The following is a 22,456-nucleotide window of genomic DNA, read 5'->3' on the forward strand; positions in this document are numbered from 1 at the left end:
AGTTTGTAGTAGGTATAGAAGGTAATGCTGTAAAGCACTGCCATCTTTGATTAGTCTAAGAAGAATACAGCAGGCCTTAATAAATATTTTTTGGGTGGATGGACATATAATATGGATTCAGACTAAATATGTGTTACCTTTAATCATAATTCTGAAATTTATGAATCACAGGGACCCATTTTCTTTCCTTTTTTTTGGTTTGGTATTTCTGTAGTCTTGGTCTTAAAAAGTATATCCACCTTTATGTATTTCACACTTTTCCTCACATGTAGTGCCAAATCCTCTTTTACACACATGTACACACGTAATCTCAACCTCCTTTTCTTGTTCCCCCACCAAAACCCACACATTTCCCTCACTTGCACACACCACACGTTTAAGTTTAGTCCCAAGGCATTACAGTCACCATGAACAACAGAGTTTGTATTTTTCCCATTTGATTGAATTACTCATATGTTGACTGAGTACTCTGGACTCTGGGGATGTGACAGTGGGTGACAAGTAGGAAAATCAGAGCTGGACTCTCTCAAGCACATTTTCCTAATTCTTTTCCCATTGGTATAATGCCCCCCTCCCCCGACTTCTCCCCCTTCCCACCCCCAGTCAAATTCCTTTTCCATGGGTCCTGCTGACGCTGGTCACCAGGCTGCTTTGGAGTACCTGCTCTCAGCAATGCCAGGAGGACACAGAGAGGTCTCATGATCAGATGTGAATTTAATTCTCGGAGACCTGCTTGTCACTTCTCCTTGTATTCCTGCTAGTTACACGTTATTAACTGTGGTCCCTTTCGGAGCCTCAATTACTTGGGTGGGTATGTATCTTGCAGGGGCTGGGCTCAGGTTAGAAAGCTGAGGGTGGTTATAAAATGATGCTTCCCTCTCCAGATGTAACTTTGCAGTAATTAAACCTAATGTAGTCTAAGCATTGTAGTCAGTGTTGTGGTAGCCATTGCCAAGTCTAATTGATAATATCACTTATAGCACTTACTGCTAGTTATCTGGGAACTAGAGTAAACCTGAAAATGTCACATCTATTAACCCTTGTTTTTTTCTGCATCAGGTAAAGTGGATAGCTTATCCCTTCATCAAAATCTGTCGTCTGTATTGGCTCCAATACATTTGAGACTTTTTTTTTTCTTAATTTACCTATCCATCCATTTATCCTTCCGTCTATCTTTATGCAGTTTCCAGAGTTTGTTGCCTTGATTTTTGGAGATTTCATCCAGCACAGAGCTATTAACTTCCTTGGGTGACTTGGTTTCCCTTTCTCAAAATCCGTGGTAAAAACATACTTGCCCATCATGAAAGACTAGTTGCTTACTTATATTTCTGTCGAGTTTCTTCCAAAAGAAAAAGTGAATGAGTCCAAACAAAATATATCACAAAAGATCCTGAAGCTTCAAATTGTCTTGTGCGTTCTTTTATTATGCCCAAGAAGGTGGCAACCAGCTTAATTCAGTCAAGCTGCCAGGGCCCCAGAGCAGTTTGCCTGTGTGTGATAGCTAAATAAAGAGTGAACTGAAGATGGCAGTGATAATCTCAATTCATAGGGTTTTCTCAGTCGTGAAATGTTTGTGTTAAGGATGACTTTGTTGTTGTTTTTGTTACAGTCTGACAGCTGAGATGCTTTCAAAATCTTTCTAGTCATTTAGAGCAGAACTGTACTGCACCCGCTTGGTGGTTCTAAAAGGCAGGTCCTATCAGTCACAGCAAGGGCAAGTCTCTGGGTTATGGGGGAAGATTGAGGGGTGGAGGAGCAAGGCAGGGAGAAGGTGGAGGGGGGGGTGAGCTGCTGCTCTGTCCAGTTTACATTTGTCACCAGTGACTAGCTTTTAAAAAATGTATTAGCTGTGCATGGTGGTAAGTAAGATCCAGCTGCAGGGGATTACGGCTTTGAGTGGGTCGGGGAGTTTGGAATGCATTCAGTTCCATCAGGGATTTGTGTCCCTCGTCATCAGCCTTAACATTGCTAAAGCCGTAAAGATTAAGAACAGACCAGTGTCACCTGCCCTGAACTTTGAAAAACCTTGGAGCCATGAAACAAAGTGGGGGGTGGTGGTTTAGAAAGTGTCCCTTCTCTCTGTCCCCAAGTATTTTCCCAGTGACACATATGAAATAAATGGAAACACATAAGCTCAGGTGAAAGGCTGTCTAGGACTGCATTATTCCCAGAACTTGCATGGTCCTCATCATAACGTAGGATGAAAAACACTTTCCACAGATAACTTTCTGTTAATGAACATTTTTTGTGGGGGGTGGTCCAAATCAAGATGAGCCATCAGTAGTTAGAAGGGAAGGTATGTGTCTGAGAGATTGAGCCTCACGTCATAGAAGGAAAAGCCTTTTTGGTTGGTGTGGTTTTAGTGACCCTCCCCCTCTCCCCCGGCAAGAAAGTTAAGAGAACACCACAAAGGTTTGCTTTTTTCAGGGATTTTGAAATTCAGCATACATGCCAGCAAGCAGTTTAGAGGCAGGAAGTCTTTTCTAGTAGTGCAGTCATGAACTGGTAAACTAGAAGCATCTGTAAAAATTTAGAGGGAATATCAGCTTTCTCAAAGCTCCAGCCCAAGTGTAATGAGGTGCAAATGATAGCACTGCATAACCCTTCCCCACCCCAATTGTGGAATGAGATACTGAGTCAGAAATAAGGAGGAAGACAAGGATTTCAGAACTCTGCTTCACTGAAACAGATTTCATTTTTCAGATGAAATGGCTTTCGGATGACTAAGGATAACCTCAACGTTTAGGGTCGATGAGTAGTAAACAAATGATTTTCTGCTCAGCATCTGAGATGCCATTTCTGAAAAGTGGTGGCTTTTCGGGTGTGGGTGCGTGAAATGACATACCTACTCATTTGGCTGAGTAAGTTCACAAGAGTCTTTAGTTTAAAGTAAACTTCAGCTGATTTGTATCTTTGGCAGGCATCTCTCTCTTTACAGAAAGAAAAAAACAGAGGGGATAAGAAAAAAAGATGTGATTTGTTTGAAGGAACACATCTGGGGTGTGATCTGCTGTATCTTAACACCAGATGGCAGGTTTAGGCTGACAGCTAAACCCACTTTAGCCTGGTCAAACGGTATCTTACTATGTCGTTTTTTTCCCCTGTCCGTGCACAGGAAGCAGAACACTTCTTTGCATTCAGGGCCAGCAGTCCTTCTTGTATCTGTGCCTCTGGGCTGTTTCACTGCCTCTCTGCTGTTTATAGACAAGGCTGGCTTCCCTTGGCAACCCCTGAAATAGGTTCCCTCTGTGGCTCATACCTTTTCAAAGGTATGTTTTGTCGAGGCAGAGGTGTGGTGCCTTAAGGTGACTGGTGCTTGTCATGACAGGCATGGCATTAGCTGGGCCGAGCAGTGACTAGAAGTGACAGCGGCGCTTTGCAGTGCCCGGGGGCCTCTCAGTCAGCACTCCTGCTGGAGAGACTATGGAAGCACCTCTGAGTACCTTCGCTTATCGTGGAGATGACAGTTGAGATCGAGGCCCAGAAGGTGATTGAGGACCGCCCCCCATCTTCTTGTAGTTTTTACTTGAAAGAGCGTCACCCACATGGCCGAAAGAAAGAATGCAAGCATGCTATGTCCAGAGCCACAGAAGGGGTCTCTGAATTTCCATAAGTTTTGAGTCTGAAATTCTGCCATTAGACTTACAGTTTCTTTGTGCACTGTTGTGTCATAAAATGATCAAACATAAAAAAAACCCCCAAACCTCTCAATTATACACTTCAGGGAATGGGGATGATAAATAATAAATTTTCCCTCACTGTTGTTTGATACAGTACCTCCTCAAGGATAGCAAATCAGAGCCTATCTATATTACTGATTCCCAAAGGACTTGGTCAGAAGTTTCTTATCACTCTCAACTATTGTCTATCTTTGTAGATTTTCTAGGAATTATTCTTAGGATGCTTACGAATGATTAATGGACGTATGCGTAATCTATGCAGAGGGCTGCAAAATGCATTCACCTAATCCATTCTACAAACTGAGATTAATTAGAACCGTCTGTAGGCATCTTATTATAAGGTCACAATTCTAATATAATTTGGTAGAAGCTATTAGGGATTTGAATGAAATTTCTAAAGCACTTCCATAGAGAGGGAAAAAGGCCTTTTGGGGGAAGTCGGTGAATGTTTTTTGTGGGCAGAATTTGAAGTTACTGCCTGAGCTTTATTTCTCTTCATAGTTCATCTTTCCGGTTAGTCAAAGATCACTCAGATTATAGTTTCCCTGTTCAAAAAAACAAACAATTTCTATGTACCAGATGGTATTATACTTACTGAAATCAAGGCAGTCTAAATTGTTCCTGTGTGGACTTGGTTTTCCTTGAGATAAAAATTTCACTTGTAATTCTTATATGCTGTCATAGAACTATTTGATAGACAATGTATTTTGACATACAAACTTTTCAACTTGCTATTTTAGGAAAAGAATTTGTTGGTTAGGGAAATCACTGACCAGAATTTAATAAGAGTACTAAGTAAGAGTTTGCTTCTTAGTAAACTCTTTAATATGGTTCTTATAAATAAAACGACAAAACAAAAACAAGTTAGCTGATTCTCTTCAGGAAACTTAGCTCAATTTCATACTATGAAGAAGATCCATTTGATAACTTAGAGGGGAGGGCTAATGTGGTTTTAATCACTCTGTGGAGGAGGACTTCCCTTGACAAGGCAGACTCATTTATAAGTTCTTGAAACTATTTGACCAGATACAGTCATTTGAAAAGGAGCATGTCCTAGTTAATATTAAGGTAAATTCATAGCTCTTTTTGTGTTCAGGGCTTCTGTAACTTTGTTGGCTTAAAATATATATATATTTAAATTTGCTGAATAGTTTTGATGTTAGAACGTTAGTTTTTAATGCTCCGCAAAATTGAATGTATTAATTTCTGAGCTAGATTAGTCAGTTTCAGCTAGAGTATTTCCAGTACCCAACACCGTGTTAATCTCTTTTTACCTACCTGTCACGCATAGTAATGTTTAAAAAAATTTTTGATGTGAATTTGCTTTATCTTCTCTGACACGTTTGGGTAAATGACAGTGACTTTGGTGTTTTTAAAATGTTCCTTGATTTGAGAAAGTGGCCTTCAGATAAGCTTCAGGCGGTTTCCCAGTAAGTTCTTAACGGATTGCCATCCCTCTCCCTATCTCTCTTTAAAATTTTTTTCCCTAAAGGCTATGTGGTAGGAAACTACCTAGTTCTCCACGTATTGCCATGCTTGTCCTACGTTAAATACCACTGGAAATTAAAAAGCATGAACTTTTGCATTTAGGCTCACTTGGTTTTGGGTAGCTGATCCATGACCATGGGCAAGTTACTTAACTTTTGCATCTTAGTTTTTTTCTTTTCAGAAATGATATCTAGACCTACTTTGTTTTTTGTGAGGATAAAATGAGATAATATTAGAATATAAAACCTCATATGGAGCCTAACTTTTTTTTTTTTTTTTTTTCACACACACACACTGTATTTTATTTTTACAAGAGATAAATCGACTAACTTATAGTAGAGGGAGGCACAGTACTTGATAATCACTAGTGTTATCATTTAAATGGGAAGTTGGCATGAACTTTCAATGGACTATGAATATTTGCAGAATCGTCAGATGCTGAGTACTTTATTTTGTAAAAGTTGCTATTTGCTCATTATATTCATAATACCTCATTTAGCTTGTATCTCAGAAGTGTAACTTCCCTGTGTATTGTCCTTAGTTTACTTTAGTCACTACAATACTCCTCTCTGAGAACTGGAAAAAAGGTCGTAGGAAAATATAATGATTTAGTTGAAAAAACATGTCTGAGGACTTAACTACATTTTAATACTTTTTTTTCTCTAAGTTTGTTTGGGGGAATAAAACCCAACACTTCACCTCACCACTACTACATTTGTATGTTTACACATACCCGAGGAATCTCTCAATGTAGTGTAAATATCTCAGAGGCCTGCTTTTTGGAGTAAAAGATTCATAAATCAAAGTTGGGAAATCCTACTGTTTTTAGGCCTATTATAATAAATACTCTTATTTGAAAGAATTGTGTTTATAGCTTATTTGATCAAAGACCCACCTCATTTATCAGTATGCAGTCGGAAAGTTGTAGAGTTTTTCTTTAAATGGAGGGCATGTGTATATATATGTATACTTTGCATACATTCTTCTACTTTTGTCCTTCCTTGGAAGGATGTAGATGACTAATGAGTGAAGGAGTAATGCAGTTAATAGCTTTAGTGATGTATATTGATTAATTTTCAGTTATGAGATGATATGTGTATCAAATATATGTACAAACATAAAACAGTCCTCAGGTGATTTTAGTTGCTGATTTTCTTTTGTATATCTCTAGAGTTTCCTCAAAGTGTACTCTATTTAATGTAGTGGTAACACTTTACATTTTGTATTAATTATATTTATTTATTTATTTATTTTTTGAATTTTATTTTATTTATTTTTTTATACATCAGGTTCTTTTTTTTGGTAGTACTTTTGATTTTTATTTATTTATTTATTTATTTGTGCTTTAAACCATTATCTTTTTTTTGACTAATCAACCCTTTATTTTTATTTATTTATTTATTTATTTTGTGTGTTAGTTTCTGCTTTATAACAAAGTGAATCAGTTATACATATACATATGTCCCCATATCTCCTCCCTCTTGCTCTCCCACCCTCCCTATCCCACACGTCTAGGTGGTCACAAAGCACCGAGCTGATCTCCCTGTGCTATGCGGCTATACAGCAGGTTCTTATTAGTTATCCATTTTATACATATTAGTGTATATGTGTCAGTCCCAATCGCCCAATTCATCACACCACCACCACCCCACCCCCCAGTTGCTTTCCCCCCTTGGTGTCCATACGTTTGTCCTCTACATCTGTGTCTCAATTTCTGCCCTGCAGACCGGTTCATCTGTACCATTTTTCTACGTTCCACATATATGCGTTAATATACGATATTTGTTTTTCTCTTTCTGACTTACTTACATTAATTTAAATTACAGTTCCCATTTAGAGATATGGAAGTATAGATAAAGGAGGTTACGACGGGCCTCAGTTTGTTTATTTTGTAACTTATTGCAGAGTTGGCAATGAATCCCGTGTCTTGGGATTTGGAGGTTCTTCTTCATCATAATGCTGTTTCCCAGACTCCTTGCAACTACTATGTACTGTTTTAGTCCAATCCACCATAATCCCTTGCTGTTTATATGCTCTTGTGGAGGTAGCTAAAAGATACTGCTAGGGCATGCTTTATATTCATACACAATCTACAGAAAAAGAGGTAATTGTCATTCAAGAAGCCTGAATCTTTTGGATTATTACCTTACATTGGAAATTAAATTTGTTTTTCTCTCTGCTGGATTACATGTAAACATTATTAAGTTATCAAGGCAAAATATATCTGTAGCCACTACTCCCCCCAACCCCCAACAGGATCTAGAGTATAAAAGTAAACTTGAAATTTCTGAATCCTACAGACCCTGTTGCTGTTTATGACTCATTGCTCTAGTTTGTTTGGTTTTCGGGTTCATCAGCTGAGTAACACCCCACTGCCATGTTCGGTGTTTTCATCCCTTTCCCTTTATATATTTGGACCATTTTAGTTTAATTTGAGTAGCTGCTTTGTCAACTTCCAAAAGTACCAGTTGTACATGTAATATGTATTTGTGAGAAGTAGTTCTCTTCTAGGTCCACATTCTTAGTGACCTCCCTAAGCCAAATATGCAGACAGCCATAAGTGTGGAACAAAATATGACACTCTGTGAAAGTTGTTTCCCACCTGGGAAGTGCCGTTTCTTTGGTGGCTTTAAATGAGAGTAGAGGCATCGTTAAAAAGCAAGGGTGTGGAGCCAGATAAACCTATCATTTGAATCTTGGTTCTTTGACTTCCTAGAAATATGACTTTGGGCAATACTTTTAACTTCTCTGGGCCTTATTATTGCCATTTTAGGGATTAAAAAAATACATATCTCAAGGAGTTGTAGAAATTAAATGAGGTGATATTTGCAGAGTGCCTGGTATGGATGCCCACTGGTATACAAGATATAGATAGCCTTAATAGTATGTGTAATCCTTGAGTTATCTTTGAGTTTCTGTGGATATTGGCTTGGACTGCATATCTCTCATCACTGATTCCGTTTACACTCACTGACATTTCTAGATTCTTTTCTAGTAGGGCATCATTTCTGCTGCTAGGGCAGAGTTTATTAAAAACCATGACACATATTTCTAACTAGTATTTTTGTTTTTCGTTTTAAATAGAAATACATGTACCATCTATCATACAATTGTACTGACTGTGAAATCTAACAAATATCATCTCTGCTTAATTATTTGCTTTTATTTTGAGGATTTGTTGTACAGGTAGCTTACACAATTTTAAAAACACTGGCATAGAGTGTTGAGTTAATGTCACTTCTTAATTCTTGCCACACTTTTCTCGTTGATCCATACAATGACCTTCTTTTTGTTTATTTATTTTTGTTAAAATATTTGAATTTGGTTTTCTGTTGGGGACAAGTGATTAAGGGACTTTATTTTTCTGTTGCCAAGGCTCTGAGGTCAAGTGAAGCCAGAATATATTGTCATGATGGGATGTTAGAAATGAAAGTTGCCTGCAATGTCCTTTAGCCAGGTACTTCTTAACTTTTTTATAGAAATGTCTCATTCTTTTTAATGAATTAAAAAATTTGAAACTTCTCTCTTTTAAAAATCACAGATCTAGTCAGAACTTCTCTGATGAGTGAGGAAACTGAGGCCCAGAGAGGTGGTGTCACAGTAGTAATTACCATAATGATGGCCATCACTTTTGGACCATTTGTGAGGAATCATGATCTCCAGTGGTACCTAAGCTCACACAGCCGATTGTGGGCTCATGTTATAGTGTTCTCTTCAGCTTCCATGTTGGCTCTCCCTAGTCCTCCTTCCTTTCTGGGTTAATTTTTCATTTTAAAATTGCATACTTACCATTGTAGCTGTTTACTTCACATTGTATTAATTTTGGTCTTTTTTCAGGACCTAATCTCCCCCAATCTTGCCTTTTTTGGGTGACATTTAGGTTGACATCAGATGAATAGCCCAAATAATAAATATGAATTATGCTTGCCTCAAAACAGTGAGGCAAATAAACTGTCATCATGCTCTTAAAAATGGATATTATTCAGTACTGGTTTATTTTTTTGAAGAATTTTTGCTTTCAATCCCTGACCCTAAAAAATAAAAGTAAATCAAATTCCATAAAGGTAGAAATTAAAGCAGATGTATTCCAAATGCCCAAGTCAGAGCCTGGCAAACAGGGAATACTCAGTAAATGCTTTTCAAGTGAATATAAGCCTCCACAGAAGCAAAAGCTCTAAATCCTGGGGCTCTTGCTGTTGGGGAGCCAGTTTTCTCTCATTTGTTGAAGGCACCATGAACTGTACTCAGGAAGGGGGGAGAGTAATGAATGAGTATTTGTGAAACTCTTTTTGTGTGTGCCAGGTGTTTCCATCAGCACTGCTAAATTTCTCTGTACAACAGCTTTCTGGGTTTATGCCTCTTCACTCTTCTCATTTTTTGGATGAAGAAATGGGAGCTCAGTGTTCAAATGAGTTGCTCAAAATGTTTGAATTTGAATTAGGATCTTTCTGACTTTAAAGCCTTGTACTTTCCAGACATCCTTAGCACCACAAGAATGGTTGCTGCCGTTACTATCTTTATCATCATTATCATCACTGTCATCATTACTTCTAGAGTTTTTTGAAGTTGTCCTCAAATGGTAGCCACCTGCTTCCAAAGAGAGTTAGGCACTAATGGTTCAGGTGGCCAGAGTCTCTGGGACCTCCTGTTCCTTGCACACTGGTCTGTTTCGAGTGTACACAAATGATTACCTGCGTAGGTGGTTACCTGAGATCCCTTTCAAATACCCATATGAAAAATAGACTTTCTAGTTGGGATCAGCTGCCTTGCCTATGTGGTTTTTATATCTTAGATGAAAAAGTGGACTAGAATGCCAGAAGATTTCCCTAAATGGAAAGGTAGCTGCTTCCCTACCCCCTCCACTTCCCTTGTCAGTTGCCAGAGAGATCTCCAGTGACACAAGAGCACTTCCAAAGTTTGGGGAGTCTTGGATGGTTGGTGGATGAGATCGTTTGATTCCAGTGAAACTTCCCAGCTGCCCTGAATTCAGTCTTCCAGAGCACCATCCTTTTATTACTAGATTGAATTGTAGGATAAGAGAAGTGCTTTGAGCATCTTTATACCCACATATGTAAGACTACATACTTGAGCCTGAGAATTTGGAGTGGGGCCTCTTAAGAACAAAAAAAGTACATGCACATTACCTGTGTGTGTGTATCGATTTGGCTCTGAGATTCATTGTTTTATGTAAGTGCCATTAATTTCCCAATTTTTCTTAGCTTATGAGTACAGTCGTCATTCTTAGTTGCTTAATACTTATTTTGGGCATTTATTTTACCTGTAACTTTTCCCTTGACTTTTCTACCTGCTCTCATCGCTGTATTTTGAACACCTTCTTTATGGAAAGCAGTAGAAAAACCTGAAGGTGTGTCTAGAACAAAATCAGTTGAATCAAAGGAAGGCTGCCCAAGTTGGCATTTAATGGGGTAGGACTCTGGCAGATGTGTCCATATTTTCTACTGAAGAGTCTGTGCACACCTGAACCTCTGCACTGAGTTTCATTTCCTTAATCCTGTGGTGGTGGTGTGAAGAATGCACAGGTTTCCCATACAAATTAGGAAAGGGAGTTAATCAGAATCAACACTGGGGTAAAAGGAGGTCTTAGCGGAAGTGCCTAAGTGTTGTTCCAACACAGGGGATAAATGTGTTCTGCTTTACTTGGCCAGAACAATGTCTCAAGCTGGTGATTAGGCTCTACTCCAGCTTTAACCTCAGGCAAAATTTATGCAGCTCTACTACTGTGTGTCAGGTAATTAAAGGGAAAAAGAGGAAATATTTGCTTAAAGTGGAAGTGTTTTTAATTAAACATGAAAATAAGTAAATGTAAAGGGAAGTCGGCAGTAGGGAAATTGTTTTTAACTTTTCCTTTAAAACATTAAGAACTTGAAGCAAAAGACCGATATTTTAGGCATGGCTGTTTGTTAAGCCCTTACAGAACATTATTCAGCTGTGCTGGAATTCTGAAATTCTTCTTCTGTCTTTGCGTTGAAGAACTTGGAGGTGTTATTCTGTCTTAGTTGAAAGATAATGCCCTTTGCCATTTTCTGCTAACCACTAATGATTCGCTTGATAGGAAAGGAGTTCTTTAATTTAAAATAAGAGCCATTTTAAAGCCCAGTAGATAGTAGTACAGATCTTGATGTGGGAAGCAGAGATACAGCAGGAAGTTTAGGCTGGAAAAAAAAAAGGGGAGGGGATAAAATCTTCTACTTACTATGACTGACTAGCATACTGGTTGGATTATGTTGCATCTAAAGTTTCTGTTAATGGTTCCACCACTCTGCTCATCACCAAGGGTTGAAACTCCATCAGGTTTGATTTAACTTTAGACCCTAGACCTTAAGGGTTCTGCATCCATAAAGCCTTATCCTTACCACCTGTTTTAAAATGGACTGTGACCATTGCAGTTGCCTGCCTAGGTCATTTTAATAACATCCTTGCCCACCGTTCATATCTAATCTCTATTGCTGCTGTCCATCTTGCCCAGTGTAGCTAGAATGATTTTACCTAAGGCTCAGTTTTCATCATGGTACTCAGTTTCCTCAAACTTTGCACAGAATTTGAGTTTTTCCCTGCTATGGCCCTTGGACAATGTCAGCATCACATCTGAGAATTGTTTTTCCTACATGTACTCTACACTCTAGCCATTTTTGAACTCTTTTAGCCATTCCTTCAACACCCTTGTACAGCTCATTTCTTCTACCACCTTACCTGTGCTCTTGGCTCTAGGCTCCTAATTAAGTCCTTTTTATTTTATTTTTTAGACTGAAGTATAATTGATTCACAATGTTGTGTTCAAGGTGTACAATGAAGTGACTCAGTTATACATATATAACTATTTTTCAGATTATTTTCCATTATAGGTTATTATAAAATATTGAGTATAATTCCCTGTGTTATACAGTAGGTCCTTATTGATTTTCTGTTTTCTGCACAGTAGTGTGTATATGTTAATCCCAAACTCCTAATTTATCCCTGCCCCCCTTTCCCTCGTGGTAACCATAAGTTTGTTTTCTACATCTGTGGGTCTTTTTCTGTTTTGTATATAAGTTCATTTGTATCATTTTTTTTTTTAGATTCCACATATAAGCGATAACATATGTTTGTCTTTCTCTGTGTGGCTTATTTCACTTAGTATGATAATCTCTAGGTCCATCCATGTTGCTGCCAAAGGCATTATTTCATTCTTTTTTATGGCTGAGTAATATTCCATTGTATATATGTACCACATCTTCTTTATCCATTCATCTGTCGATGGGCATTTGGTTTGCTTCCATGTCTTGGCTATTGTAAATAGTGCTGCAGTGAACATTGGGGTACATGTATCTTTTCGAATTATGGTTTTTTCCTGATATATGCCCAGGAGTGGGATTGCAGGATCATATAGTAGCTCTAGTTTTAGTTTTTTAAAGTACCTCCATAAGGAGACCATAAACAAAACAAAAAGACAACCTACGAAATGGGAGAAAATATTTGCAAACGATGCGACTGACAAAGGATTAATCTCCAAAATACACAAACAGCTCGATATAAAAAAAAAAAACCCAATCAATAAATGGGCAGAAGATCTAAACAGACATATCTTCAAAGAAGACATACAGATGGCCAAAAGGCAGATGAAAAGATGCTCAACATTGCTAATTATCAGAGAAATGCAAATCAAAACTACAATGCGGTATCACCTCACACTGGTCAGGATGACCATCATCAAAAAGTCTGCAAATAATAAATGCTGGAGAGGGTGTGGTGAAAAGGGAACCCTCCTACACTGTTGGTGGGAATGTAAGTTGAAACAGTCACTATGGAGAACAGTATGGAGGTTCCTTAAGTCCTTTCAAAATGTTACCTCTTTCATGAAGGCCTTGCCTGTTCTCTTAGTGGGCTAAGATTTTTCCATCTGAATCTTCTTTGTACCTCATTATACCTTGTAGTGGTTTTGTATTCTGTTACTAAACTACATGTTCCTTTAGGGTAAGACTTGTGGACTGGTCACCTTTGTTTTCTTCCACCTTGTGTTACCTTGTGAAGTCATGCTATCCCTGCTCTAAAGTCTTCTATTAATGATGCAACAGTGTGTAAAATTGGGGTATTAACACTTATCCTCCAGGGTTGTTCTGAGGAGCACATCAGCGAATTTATTTAGATACACACCTCTGTGTCTGTCATACACCCAGTAGGCTCTTAATAAATAGTATGGTAGTTGTAGCCAGATGGCCATGGTTTGAATTTCTCCTCTGTTATCAGCATGTGATTTTTGGGTCTCTGCTCTTTCAGTTCTTCATCTGTAAAATGAGAATAACGGTAGTATTTACCTCATAGGATTGTTGTGAGGATTAAATGAGTCTGTACATTTAAAGCACTTAGAACAGCACCTGGCAGCTCGTGAGCCTGCACCATTCAATTCAGAAGCCACTAGCCCCACGTGGCACTTGAGCACTTGAAATGTGGCTGGTCCAGGCTGAGATGTACTATCAGTGTAAAATGCACACTAGAATTTGGAACCTTGGTGTGAAAAAATACGAAGCTAAATATCTCAATTTTTCATTTATTTCATGTTGAAATGATAATATTGATATTTTGAATAATTTGGGTTAAGTAAATTATATTAAAATTATCCCATCTTTTCCCCCCAGTTTTATTGAGGTATAATTTGGCATACATCAATGTATAAGCTTAGGGTATACAGCATAATGATTTGACTTACATACATCATTAGATGGTTATCACAATAAGGTTAGTGAACATCCATCATATCATATAGATACCAAATTAAAGAAATAGAAAAAAAAGTTTTTTTGCTTGTGATGAGAACACTTAGGATTTACTCTCTTAACAACTTTCCTACGTAACATACAGAAATATTAATTATATTTATCATCTTGTACATTACACCCTAGTACTTCTTTATCTTATAACTGGGAGTTTGTACCTTTTGACTTCCTTCATCCAAAAAAATCTCACCTTCAAAAAAAACTTAATGTGACTACTAGAAAACTTTAAATTATATGCGTGGTTCACATATGTCTATTGTACAGCACTGTTGTAATACTGTGTAACATTGTTAGCTTTTGTTAGCATATTGTTGTTATTTTTATTATTTTTTCCTGCAGTGGTGGTTTCCACATACTCCCCCCGCCCCTTTTTTCTTTTTTTGGTTAACTATTTGAATTCAGTGATTCTGGGTAGGGAAATTTAGGAAAGAAAGGTGTTAATGGATAAGATAAAGCTTAGGTCAAATGAGGAAACAAAGGGGTCAGCAGCTTCTGACCTCAAGTCGAGGAAGACTTGACTAGGCTATTTCAGAGCCCCGTGCTGTGAGTTGCTAACTTAATCTTCCTGCTTTCTTAGAGATAGAGAATTCCCTCTATTGCTACCTTATGGTTTCCCCTTATTACAAGGAGGAAGCTACATTTGCTTATCGTAGTTGGGAATCCGTTTATAATAATAAAAATAGAAGCTTACTGAAAAATAAGAAATTAGAAGAATTAAGGATTTTTAAAACTTTTTGGTTCAGAAAGAATGAGTTTGGTTTTCCTTATGGAAATGAGTTTAAAAGATAACATTTTAAAAGCTCATAAAGACTTAACCAAATATTTTAAAATATTTTAATCTTAATTCCAAGTAGCCTTCAGCTTCGATGAATTCTACTGCTCTACAATAACTAGACACCATGACTATGACTGCTGATCATGGTTGAAAAACTTTCAAACTATTTTATGTATGTCATTTCAAATGATTTTATAAAATGCACATCCCATGATCTGAAGGTTGGTTTGCACATATCCCGTGCTTAGTGTGGTACTGTCTTTTGGCAGTGAATTTGCCGTCGACTTTAGCCATCATGGGCTCATAAGTGGACTGTCATTCCAAGGATAATTTAAGAGCTTGTTTTGGGCAGTCTCTTTCAGGAGGGTGGTCAAACAAATGTGTGTAAGTCTTGCTGATTATGTGTTCAGTAATTTCCTGGGGTCTTACTTCCCCATAATTGCTTTTCATGGTAGCTGGTTCTTTGCACTGAATATTTATACTATGAGGGATGGGGGTGTGGCAAACTAGATAGAGATAATCATTTGAAGTGCTGGTTTCCTTTGAGATATAAGGTACAGTGAGTAGCATTATCTCTCTGAGTGCCTTAGAACTAATAGGGAGCAAAAAGGCACTTGCCAATCCCAGTGGACAGATGTGGTTTATCTTGGTAGGTCTTTGAGAGGGTAGAATCACTGTAATGTGGAGGGCCCCCCCCAGATATTCTGTGGGTGTGGCAGCTGGCACATGATGTTATGTTACCCTGCTTCTGTTTAAAGTAAGAACCTTTGAGCTATTTTTCTTGTTTGAACAATATCTAGCTGATATCTGTAGTTTTACATATGCCATTTGAAGTGATGGTCACCTCTTTACCGGTGAGGTAATACATTACAAAAGAAGGACGCATCCCAAGGCAGTGTAACTGTGATCTCTGTGTTTGGGTTGCATGCTGTTTCTGAATACATAAATCCAAACTTGGACAATTCAGGTGTGATTATTTATATTAGCAAATACAGGTTTATGAAAGGAGTCATAATAGATTTCTTTTAAAGGTATTTAAAAAAATTTTATTTATTTAATTTATTTATTTTTGGCTGTGTTGGGTCTTTGCTGCTGTGCACGGGCTTTCTCTAGTTGTGGAGAGTGGGGGCTACTCTTTGTTGCTGTGCACGGGCTTTCTCTAGTTGTGGAGAGTGGGGGCTACTCTTTGTTGCGGTGCATGGGCTTCTCATTGCAGTGGCTTCTCTTGTTGCAGAGCACGGGCTCTAGGCGCCTGGGCTTCAGGAGTTGTGGCTCGCGGGCTCTGGAGCTCAGGTTCAGTAGTTGTGGCGCACGGGCTTCGTTGCTCTGCGGCATGTGGGATCTTCCCTGACCAGGGCTCGAGCCCGTGTCCCCTGCATTGGCAGGCAGATTCTCAACCACTGCGCCACCAGGGAAGCCCCGAGATTTCTTTTAAATAGTAAGCTTCTCTAGGGCCTTGGAATATTTGAGTTGCAATGCTATTGATCACAACTTCAAGGAAAATGTCTGTTGTGTAAAGCCAGACATGTTTATATACCTATGCCAGTAAAGACTTATGAGGTGCCTGTGTGTAAACATGTGTGTGTTTGTGTACATGTGTGTGCTCACATGCTGGCCCACCAAGTACCTGAATATGTACCTCCCTGCTTTTTTACCTTACAGACAAAGCTAAACATTATTCATTGCTCTTGCCTGGTGTATGTCCACCCTCATCTCACTGCAAGTGTCAGGGCAACACACACAATCGTAAATGAGGAGATGGAACAAGTGGGACCAGAAAACGTTGTCCACAGCCCAGTGGTCCGTGTCACCATTCTTCTGCTTCTAGCATATATTGCATAATCAGGAGAGACGAGACAAGCCAAATCCTTTTAGTACACCGTGTCTGGGGAGGTTATGGAGTCCCAGAGGTTCGTTTCTTGTTGCCATTGTAACAGTCTTGATTGTGACAAGGAGATCTTGGAAGTCACCTGAGGATGTCATGAAAACCCCATCCCCATTACTGTTATTTCTGCTGGACACGTTCTGGTTAGGGAATATATTTGATTTATAAAAAAAAAAAAAAGCACAACTGAGTGAAAGCACCTATTGTTCTGTGTATTGAAGTCACATACAAGAATATGTCCCCTTATACAGTTCAACCTAAGCTCTTGCAGTGCAATGAGCTTTATTTATTTATATTTATAAGGAGTCATTTTAAAGCAGTGAGAGGCTTTATACTTACAATGATCACTTCTGCCCTTTCTTACAGAAATGTCAGACTCAGGTTGTTAAGGATCTGAAAATAATGGCTTTCCTCTTATTTCCATGATGGTAATTATATGGCAAGAAAGAGCTATAGGGATTTTTCCTGTTTTGAAATTATATTCTTTGCCTTGTAGATAAAAAGAGATACCAGGATATATTAATACATTTATGTTTTGTTAGTGTTGTCTTTGTCCTCTTAATTAGCATAATATTAATTAAAAACTGCTTGCTGAGAGAGTTCTATTTTTGCTGGTTGTGAACTTTTTCAGAAATTACAGCTAAATAAGTATTTTGAATGTTCCAACCAGAATGTTAGTTTTAAAAAAATAAATTTTCTTTCAATCTGTGCAGCTGTAGTTTACTTTCCAGGCATGAGAAATATCTATTTTATTAAGTCCTATGAGGAATATGTGTCACATACATTTAAGAAAAAATCTATTTAAGGTGAAAAATTCCAAAAATGACTTCCCCCTGGTGTGAAGTAAAACAAAAGCCCCAACTGCATCTCTGCCTGTGGTAATGACATTGAGGTGACAAACTGCAGGCAGGTGAGGTTCATGGGGATGATCTCACACCTGCACCACGAGCTTGGGGAACAGCTGGGTCTGGAGCTGGCGTCTGGCCTTGCTTTCTGTTTGGTGCGAGACCAGCTCTCAGGCTCGGGGCCTGCACATTTGCACGGAAGACTCCAAGTGTTTTTAAAAAGGCAAAGAGGAGTGTGGGTGGGTCGCAGTCCCTGGTTTTGTGAATCTTTTTCCCTGGGATGGGGAGGTTGAAGAAGCCTCAGCTCAAACCCACCAACCTCCAAGCCCAAGCCCCTTATATCAATCCCGAGCTCTGTCTGCCAAAGGAGAGTCAGCTAGGAAGCACAGAAACTGAAGGTCCTTGTCCACTTCAGTCCTAGTTTTGTATAGCCAGGGGGCAGATGGTGAGCCCCCGAACGGCTCCTTCCCCAGCAAGTCTGCATTCACTCCCCTGGAACTGCTCAGTGGAACTCCAGGGTAGTTAAGGGTGGTCAGCATTTATGGGCAGGCAGAACTCTTCCTGCTATGGCACTCAAAGGTGACTGCTGATGATGGTGTTCTTTGATTTAATTCTTTTTTCACACCTCCAAAAAGAAAAGCTATCTATTCAGCTAGTCAGTCTTATCTTATGTATCTACATGTGAAGGGAAAGTCAAGGTTGATTTCAGTTTGAGAGTACCACCCTATCATCTCACCCAACTCAGAGAAGGTTCACAGAAACTACTAGGCTCACCACTATTTTGTTTCTTTGCTCAGTCACTGCACTATCATCAAGGCCAGATGCTTCCTTCCTCACCTGGTCACGTGTTCTTTTCCTCCAACACTGGTGTTGCCGTGGCACATGCCTTCTGGGATGCCTCCACATACACAGTTTCCCAGGGACATTGAACAGAAACGCTTTGTACTCTTTCTTTCCTAAGATGAATTCTGATGCTTCTCTTATATTACATGGGTATGGATTTCTTGGAAGCCAGAGATCAAGAAGGCAGGTCCAGCCTTTAGATAGGTTGGGTTTGGCCAGTATACTGTTTTAAAAGTTTGAGCTTTCTTTGAAAGATTGGGGAGATTTCATACAACAGTTCAGAATTCTGGCTTCTCCTGAAAAAATGGAAGGATCTGGCAATAGGTCATCTGCATTACAGTGTAACTGTGAGGTATAGAAGCAGATCGTGGCTTCTCCCTTTGGAATAATGGCTTTTAAGCCTTTTTGACCAATTATACATAATACACATGAAACAATAGGGAGTTCCTTGGTGGTCTAGTGGTTAGGACTTGGTGCTTTCACTGCCATGGCCAGGGTCCAGTCCCTGGTCAGGGGACTAAGATCACGTAAGACACATCGCATGGCCAAAAAAAAAACAAAAACAAAAACAAAAACGGAAACACGCTCTCTCCTTACCACATGCCATGCATTTTTTTCTGTTCTATTTCATGAGAGCACAGACTGTTGAGTGCCACTGAAGTGATTTTGCCATCCACTGACGCTGGTGACCTGACCTGCGGCTTGAGAAGCAGGGGTTTGGATTTGGCTGCAGGTTCTGCTTGCCAAGGGCCCTTCTTCTCCTGCATGTGCATTGGTGCTGCTGGCCTCCGGGCCAGCTGTAGCATCATCTGGTTCCCCAGGCTCGACAATTGTCATTCACATTAAGCCAAACAGCCCCGTAGGACGTCCAGTCTGCAGTTCCTCTCTGGCTGTTGGTTATCCTTGTGAGGGCTGGCTTTTCAGGACTCCTAGGTTTCAAGTCTGAAGACAGAGGCAGAGTGAATGCCTCTCTTTGGTCTTGCCACGGCTTTCTTGTCCCACCCCTGCCAAGATAAATGAATAGGGGGAAATATGCTGTTTTGTAGAAGACCTCCAAGCCTGACCTACGGATTGCATAACACTGGGCCCTATTAGACAGGTACCAGGAACAATTCATATTACAATGGAATTCTTTTTATAAAGCAAAGGAAGTTTTTAACCATAGGTTACTTTAGTGGCTTTACATTTGCATTACAGATTTTTAAGTACTGTCATTAACTGGGATGGGTAAGTAGGCAGGGGGCAGGAGAAGACTAAAGGGGTTCTTTAATCATTTTCTCTACCTTTATCCTTACTCATCAGGACCCTGGCCATCCTAGCATCAGTAAGAAATGATAAAACATCCTTTTATACACTTTACATTATACATTTATATTTAGCTCTTCAAATTGTATTCCTTTAGGATATTGATAGAGTAGAATTTGAGTCTGAAGATGTGGCTTCTTGTTCTGGCCACGTTTATTTTCGTATTGTGTGAAAGTAGGCAAGCTTTTATATACTGGACTTTGGTTTTACCCATCAGTTAAATGGGTATGAGGGAAATAACCCCCAGCATACCCATCTCACTGATTTCTGAGGATCTCATGAGACTGTGTGTGTGTGTGTGTGTGTGTGTGTGTGTGTGTGTGTGTGTACGTGTACACACATGTGAAAATGTAAACCATTGTGTCTCTATTATGGGGTGGTGTTTTATTAGGAGATCAGAATTACATATCACAGCTGCCTGAAGTGCTGCAGGTATTTTACACTAAGGTGACTCTTTTCCTTTTCGCACCCTTTTGGGGAAGATAGGACTCAGTTTGATGACCCATTTCTGTCTTAGAAACAGATGATAATCGAAGACAAGATCTGTACTCCCTACGTTACAACACAGTGGGTCTTGGTCTTGCGAACTCCTGAATTGCCATGCTCTAGGCTGTTAGGAAAGGAACTCAGCAGGCACCCTAGCTTGATGTGTTGGAAGCTGAGGCTGAAATAAAAGTGCTGTATATTTATTTGCTTATGTCTGTGATAGAGGCAAAAACTGAACTGAGAATGCTCTTGCACCTCAAGCAGGGCTCTGTCCCTAAGACTGAAGTGGTTGGGTTTCTGCAATCAAAGGCATTTTAATTTTTTCATTAAAAAAAAAAATGGAACACCTTCCCGATGCTTTGAAATCTGTCCTAGCTCTAATGTGTTGAGTGATCGCACACTTAAGATCTCTGAAAGGTCAACAAAGAGGGGTCCAGCAGGGGGCTTATTTTTGGTTCTTATCTCACTGTCAACAACTCCTCCTCTGGCCTGCAGCCCCATCACCTGCAGCTCTGAGACCGTGCGTGTCTAATGAAGTCTTTGTTCTAACAAAGGACATAGACCCCGGCCATTTAAACCCCAACCAAATAACTGATCCACTTTAGAATTTGACGTGAATACATGGTTTTAAGAACTCATATGGTCACAGATGTTGCATCTGCTTCCAAGGCCAGGAGTGGACTCTTGTCAGATGGCAAAGGTGATCTTTTCCCCTTTGTGTGGATGGTGAGAGGGAGAGGAGGTGGAGCCCTCTTCTTTTCGGGGACAATCCAGTGCATAAGAGTCTGTCTTTGGACTGGAAAGGTGGGAGATTTGTGTTCCATTACCAGCTTGCTGCCTTGGGCAGGTTGCTTTGAATATCTCTGGGCCCCATAGATAAATAGTCTTAGAGCACTTATTATGCCACCCAGGGCCTAGACCTTTATCATGGCCACTCTTACTATTTCTGTTTTATGGATGAATACATTGAGGTTCTCCTGCCCCAGATCACACAGCTTAGGAAATGGGGAGACTCAGGGCTGGAACGCAGGTTGATGTGACTCTAGACCACAACAGCTGTTACCTCTGTGCCTTTTTGTTTGAAGGAACCTTCTTGCTAATATCCCAGGATTCTGGGCTCTGCTGTTTGTCAAATAGCAAATTATAATTAAAGAAATCAAAGAAGTCATCATGAAAATGATGGGTAATAAGCCTTACAAGAGAGAATTTGCAGCAGCATTTTACTTTATTAGTCTATATTTCTTGTTCGTTTATCTAATTCAACCTGTGCTTGAAAAATTTTAAAGGTTGAATGTTGAAATATATCTAACACTTGCCACTGTCAGAAACACACTCTGAAACTTTTGTTAGTTTATGAATAGGAAGTTATGCTTATTTGCTGCTCACAGAGTTACCTAACATATATAGCCTATCTACTTTTTGCCGGCTCTGAGCTATATATTATTATTCCTATTTTACAGACGAGGAAACTGAAGCTCAGAAAGGTTAAATATCTTATCTGATCACCCCACAGATGGGCTTGTTAGACTGACCTGTGTTCTTTCCTCTGCTCTACGCTAATAAAATCCTATTGTTGGCTATTACGAGTCTCTCTATTAGAAAATGTCCAAGCTCACATCTCATTCCAGAGGAGAATAACAAAAAAGCAGACCTAGACAGAATAATAATACAATAATTTGTAAATTCTCAGCAGTCACCCTAACAGGGGATTTTATATTTTAGATAACAATAACTTCATGTTCATCAGTGAATTAGTTACTAACCTTTCTTCTCAAAAGGTTTATTTAAAGAATTTAGAAATGCAAACAGGAATTAAGTTTCTCTTCTTTTCTCCCCATTGCTGCCCTTTCATAAATCATTTTTAGAACCTTTCAGGTCCCTCTTCCCAAGAAGTGTTCCCTTCTTGGCCCCCTCTCCCTCCTCCCCACTTCCTTTCTTTATTTCACTGTATCCCCCTCCTCAGTAAAACTTCCATCTTTGTTATGTACATGCAGAAGACTTGGTGCATTTTGCAAAACAATATATTTTGTAGACTGACTGAATAATACGTATGGTATATTACACAAATAGAGCAAGTAGATAGCTATTTTTGGTGACCATAGGAAGATTTAGGAGATGATTTGGGGGGAAATGGAGAGTTTCTGTTTTATAAACCCTGTTTTCGTAGAAAAGGATGCTGTCTCCTGTTTTATTATTTTAAAGTAGCTCTGTATAGATAAGATTTGGTTCTTCTACCACTGTCCTTCTAATTCATTCTTGCCATAAAGAGATCTTCGGTCTTGATATTGTCTTTTTATTGTCCCAGAAATGGTAATTTGTCAGGTGATTTTATACAAGAAGGGTACTAAAACTTAAACACTTTTCCATAGGAAGGAAAC

The 22,456-nt window shown here is 39.2% G+C and overlaps 1 protein-coding gene across 3 annotated transcripts in view; it reads left to right on the forward strand.

Moving 5' to 3' along the window:
• Positions 1-22,456, forward strand: part of BNC2 (basonuclin zinc finger protein 2) — a 413,802-nt gene that overhangs the window by 36,426 nt on the left and 354,920 nt on the right. The gene's annotated exons all lie outside the window — the stretch shown is intronic.

Source organism: Balaenoptera ricei, chromosome 6, assembly GCF_028023285.1.
Source record: "Balaenoptera ricei isolate mBalRic1 chromosome 6, mBalRic1.hap2, whole genome shotgun sequence".
Taxonomy (NCBI): domain Eukaryota; kingdom Metazoa; phylum Chordata; class Mammalia; order Artiodactyla; family Balaenopteridae; genus Balaenoptera; species Balaenoptera ricei.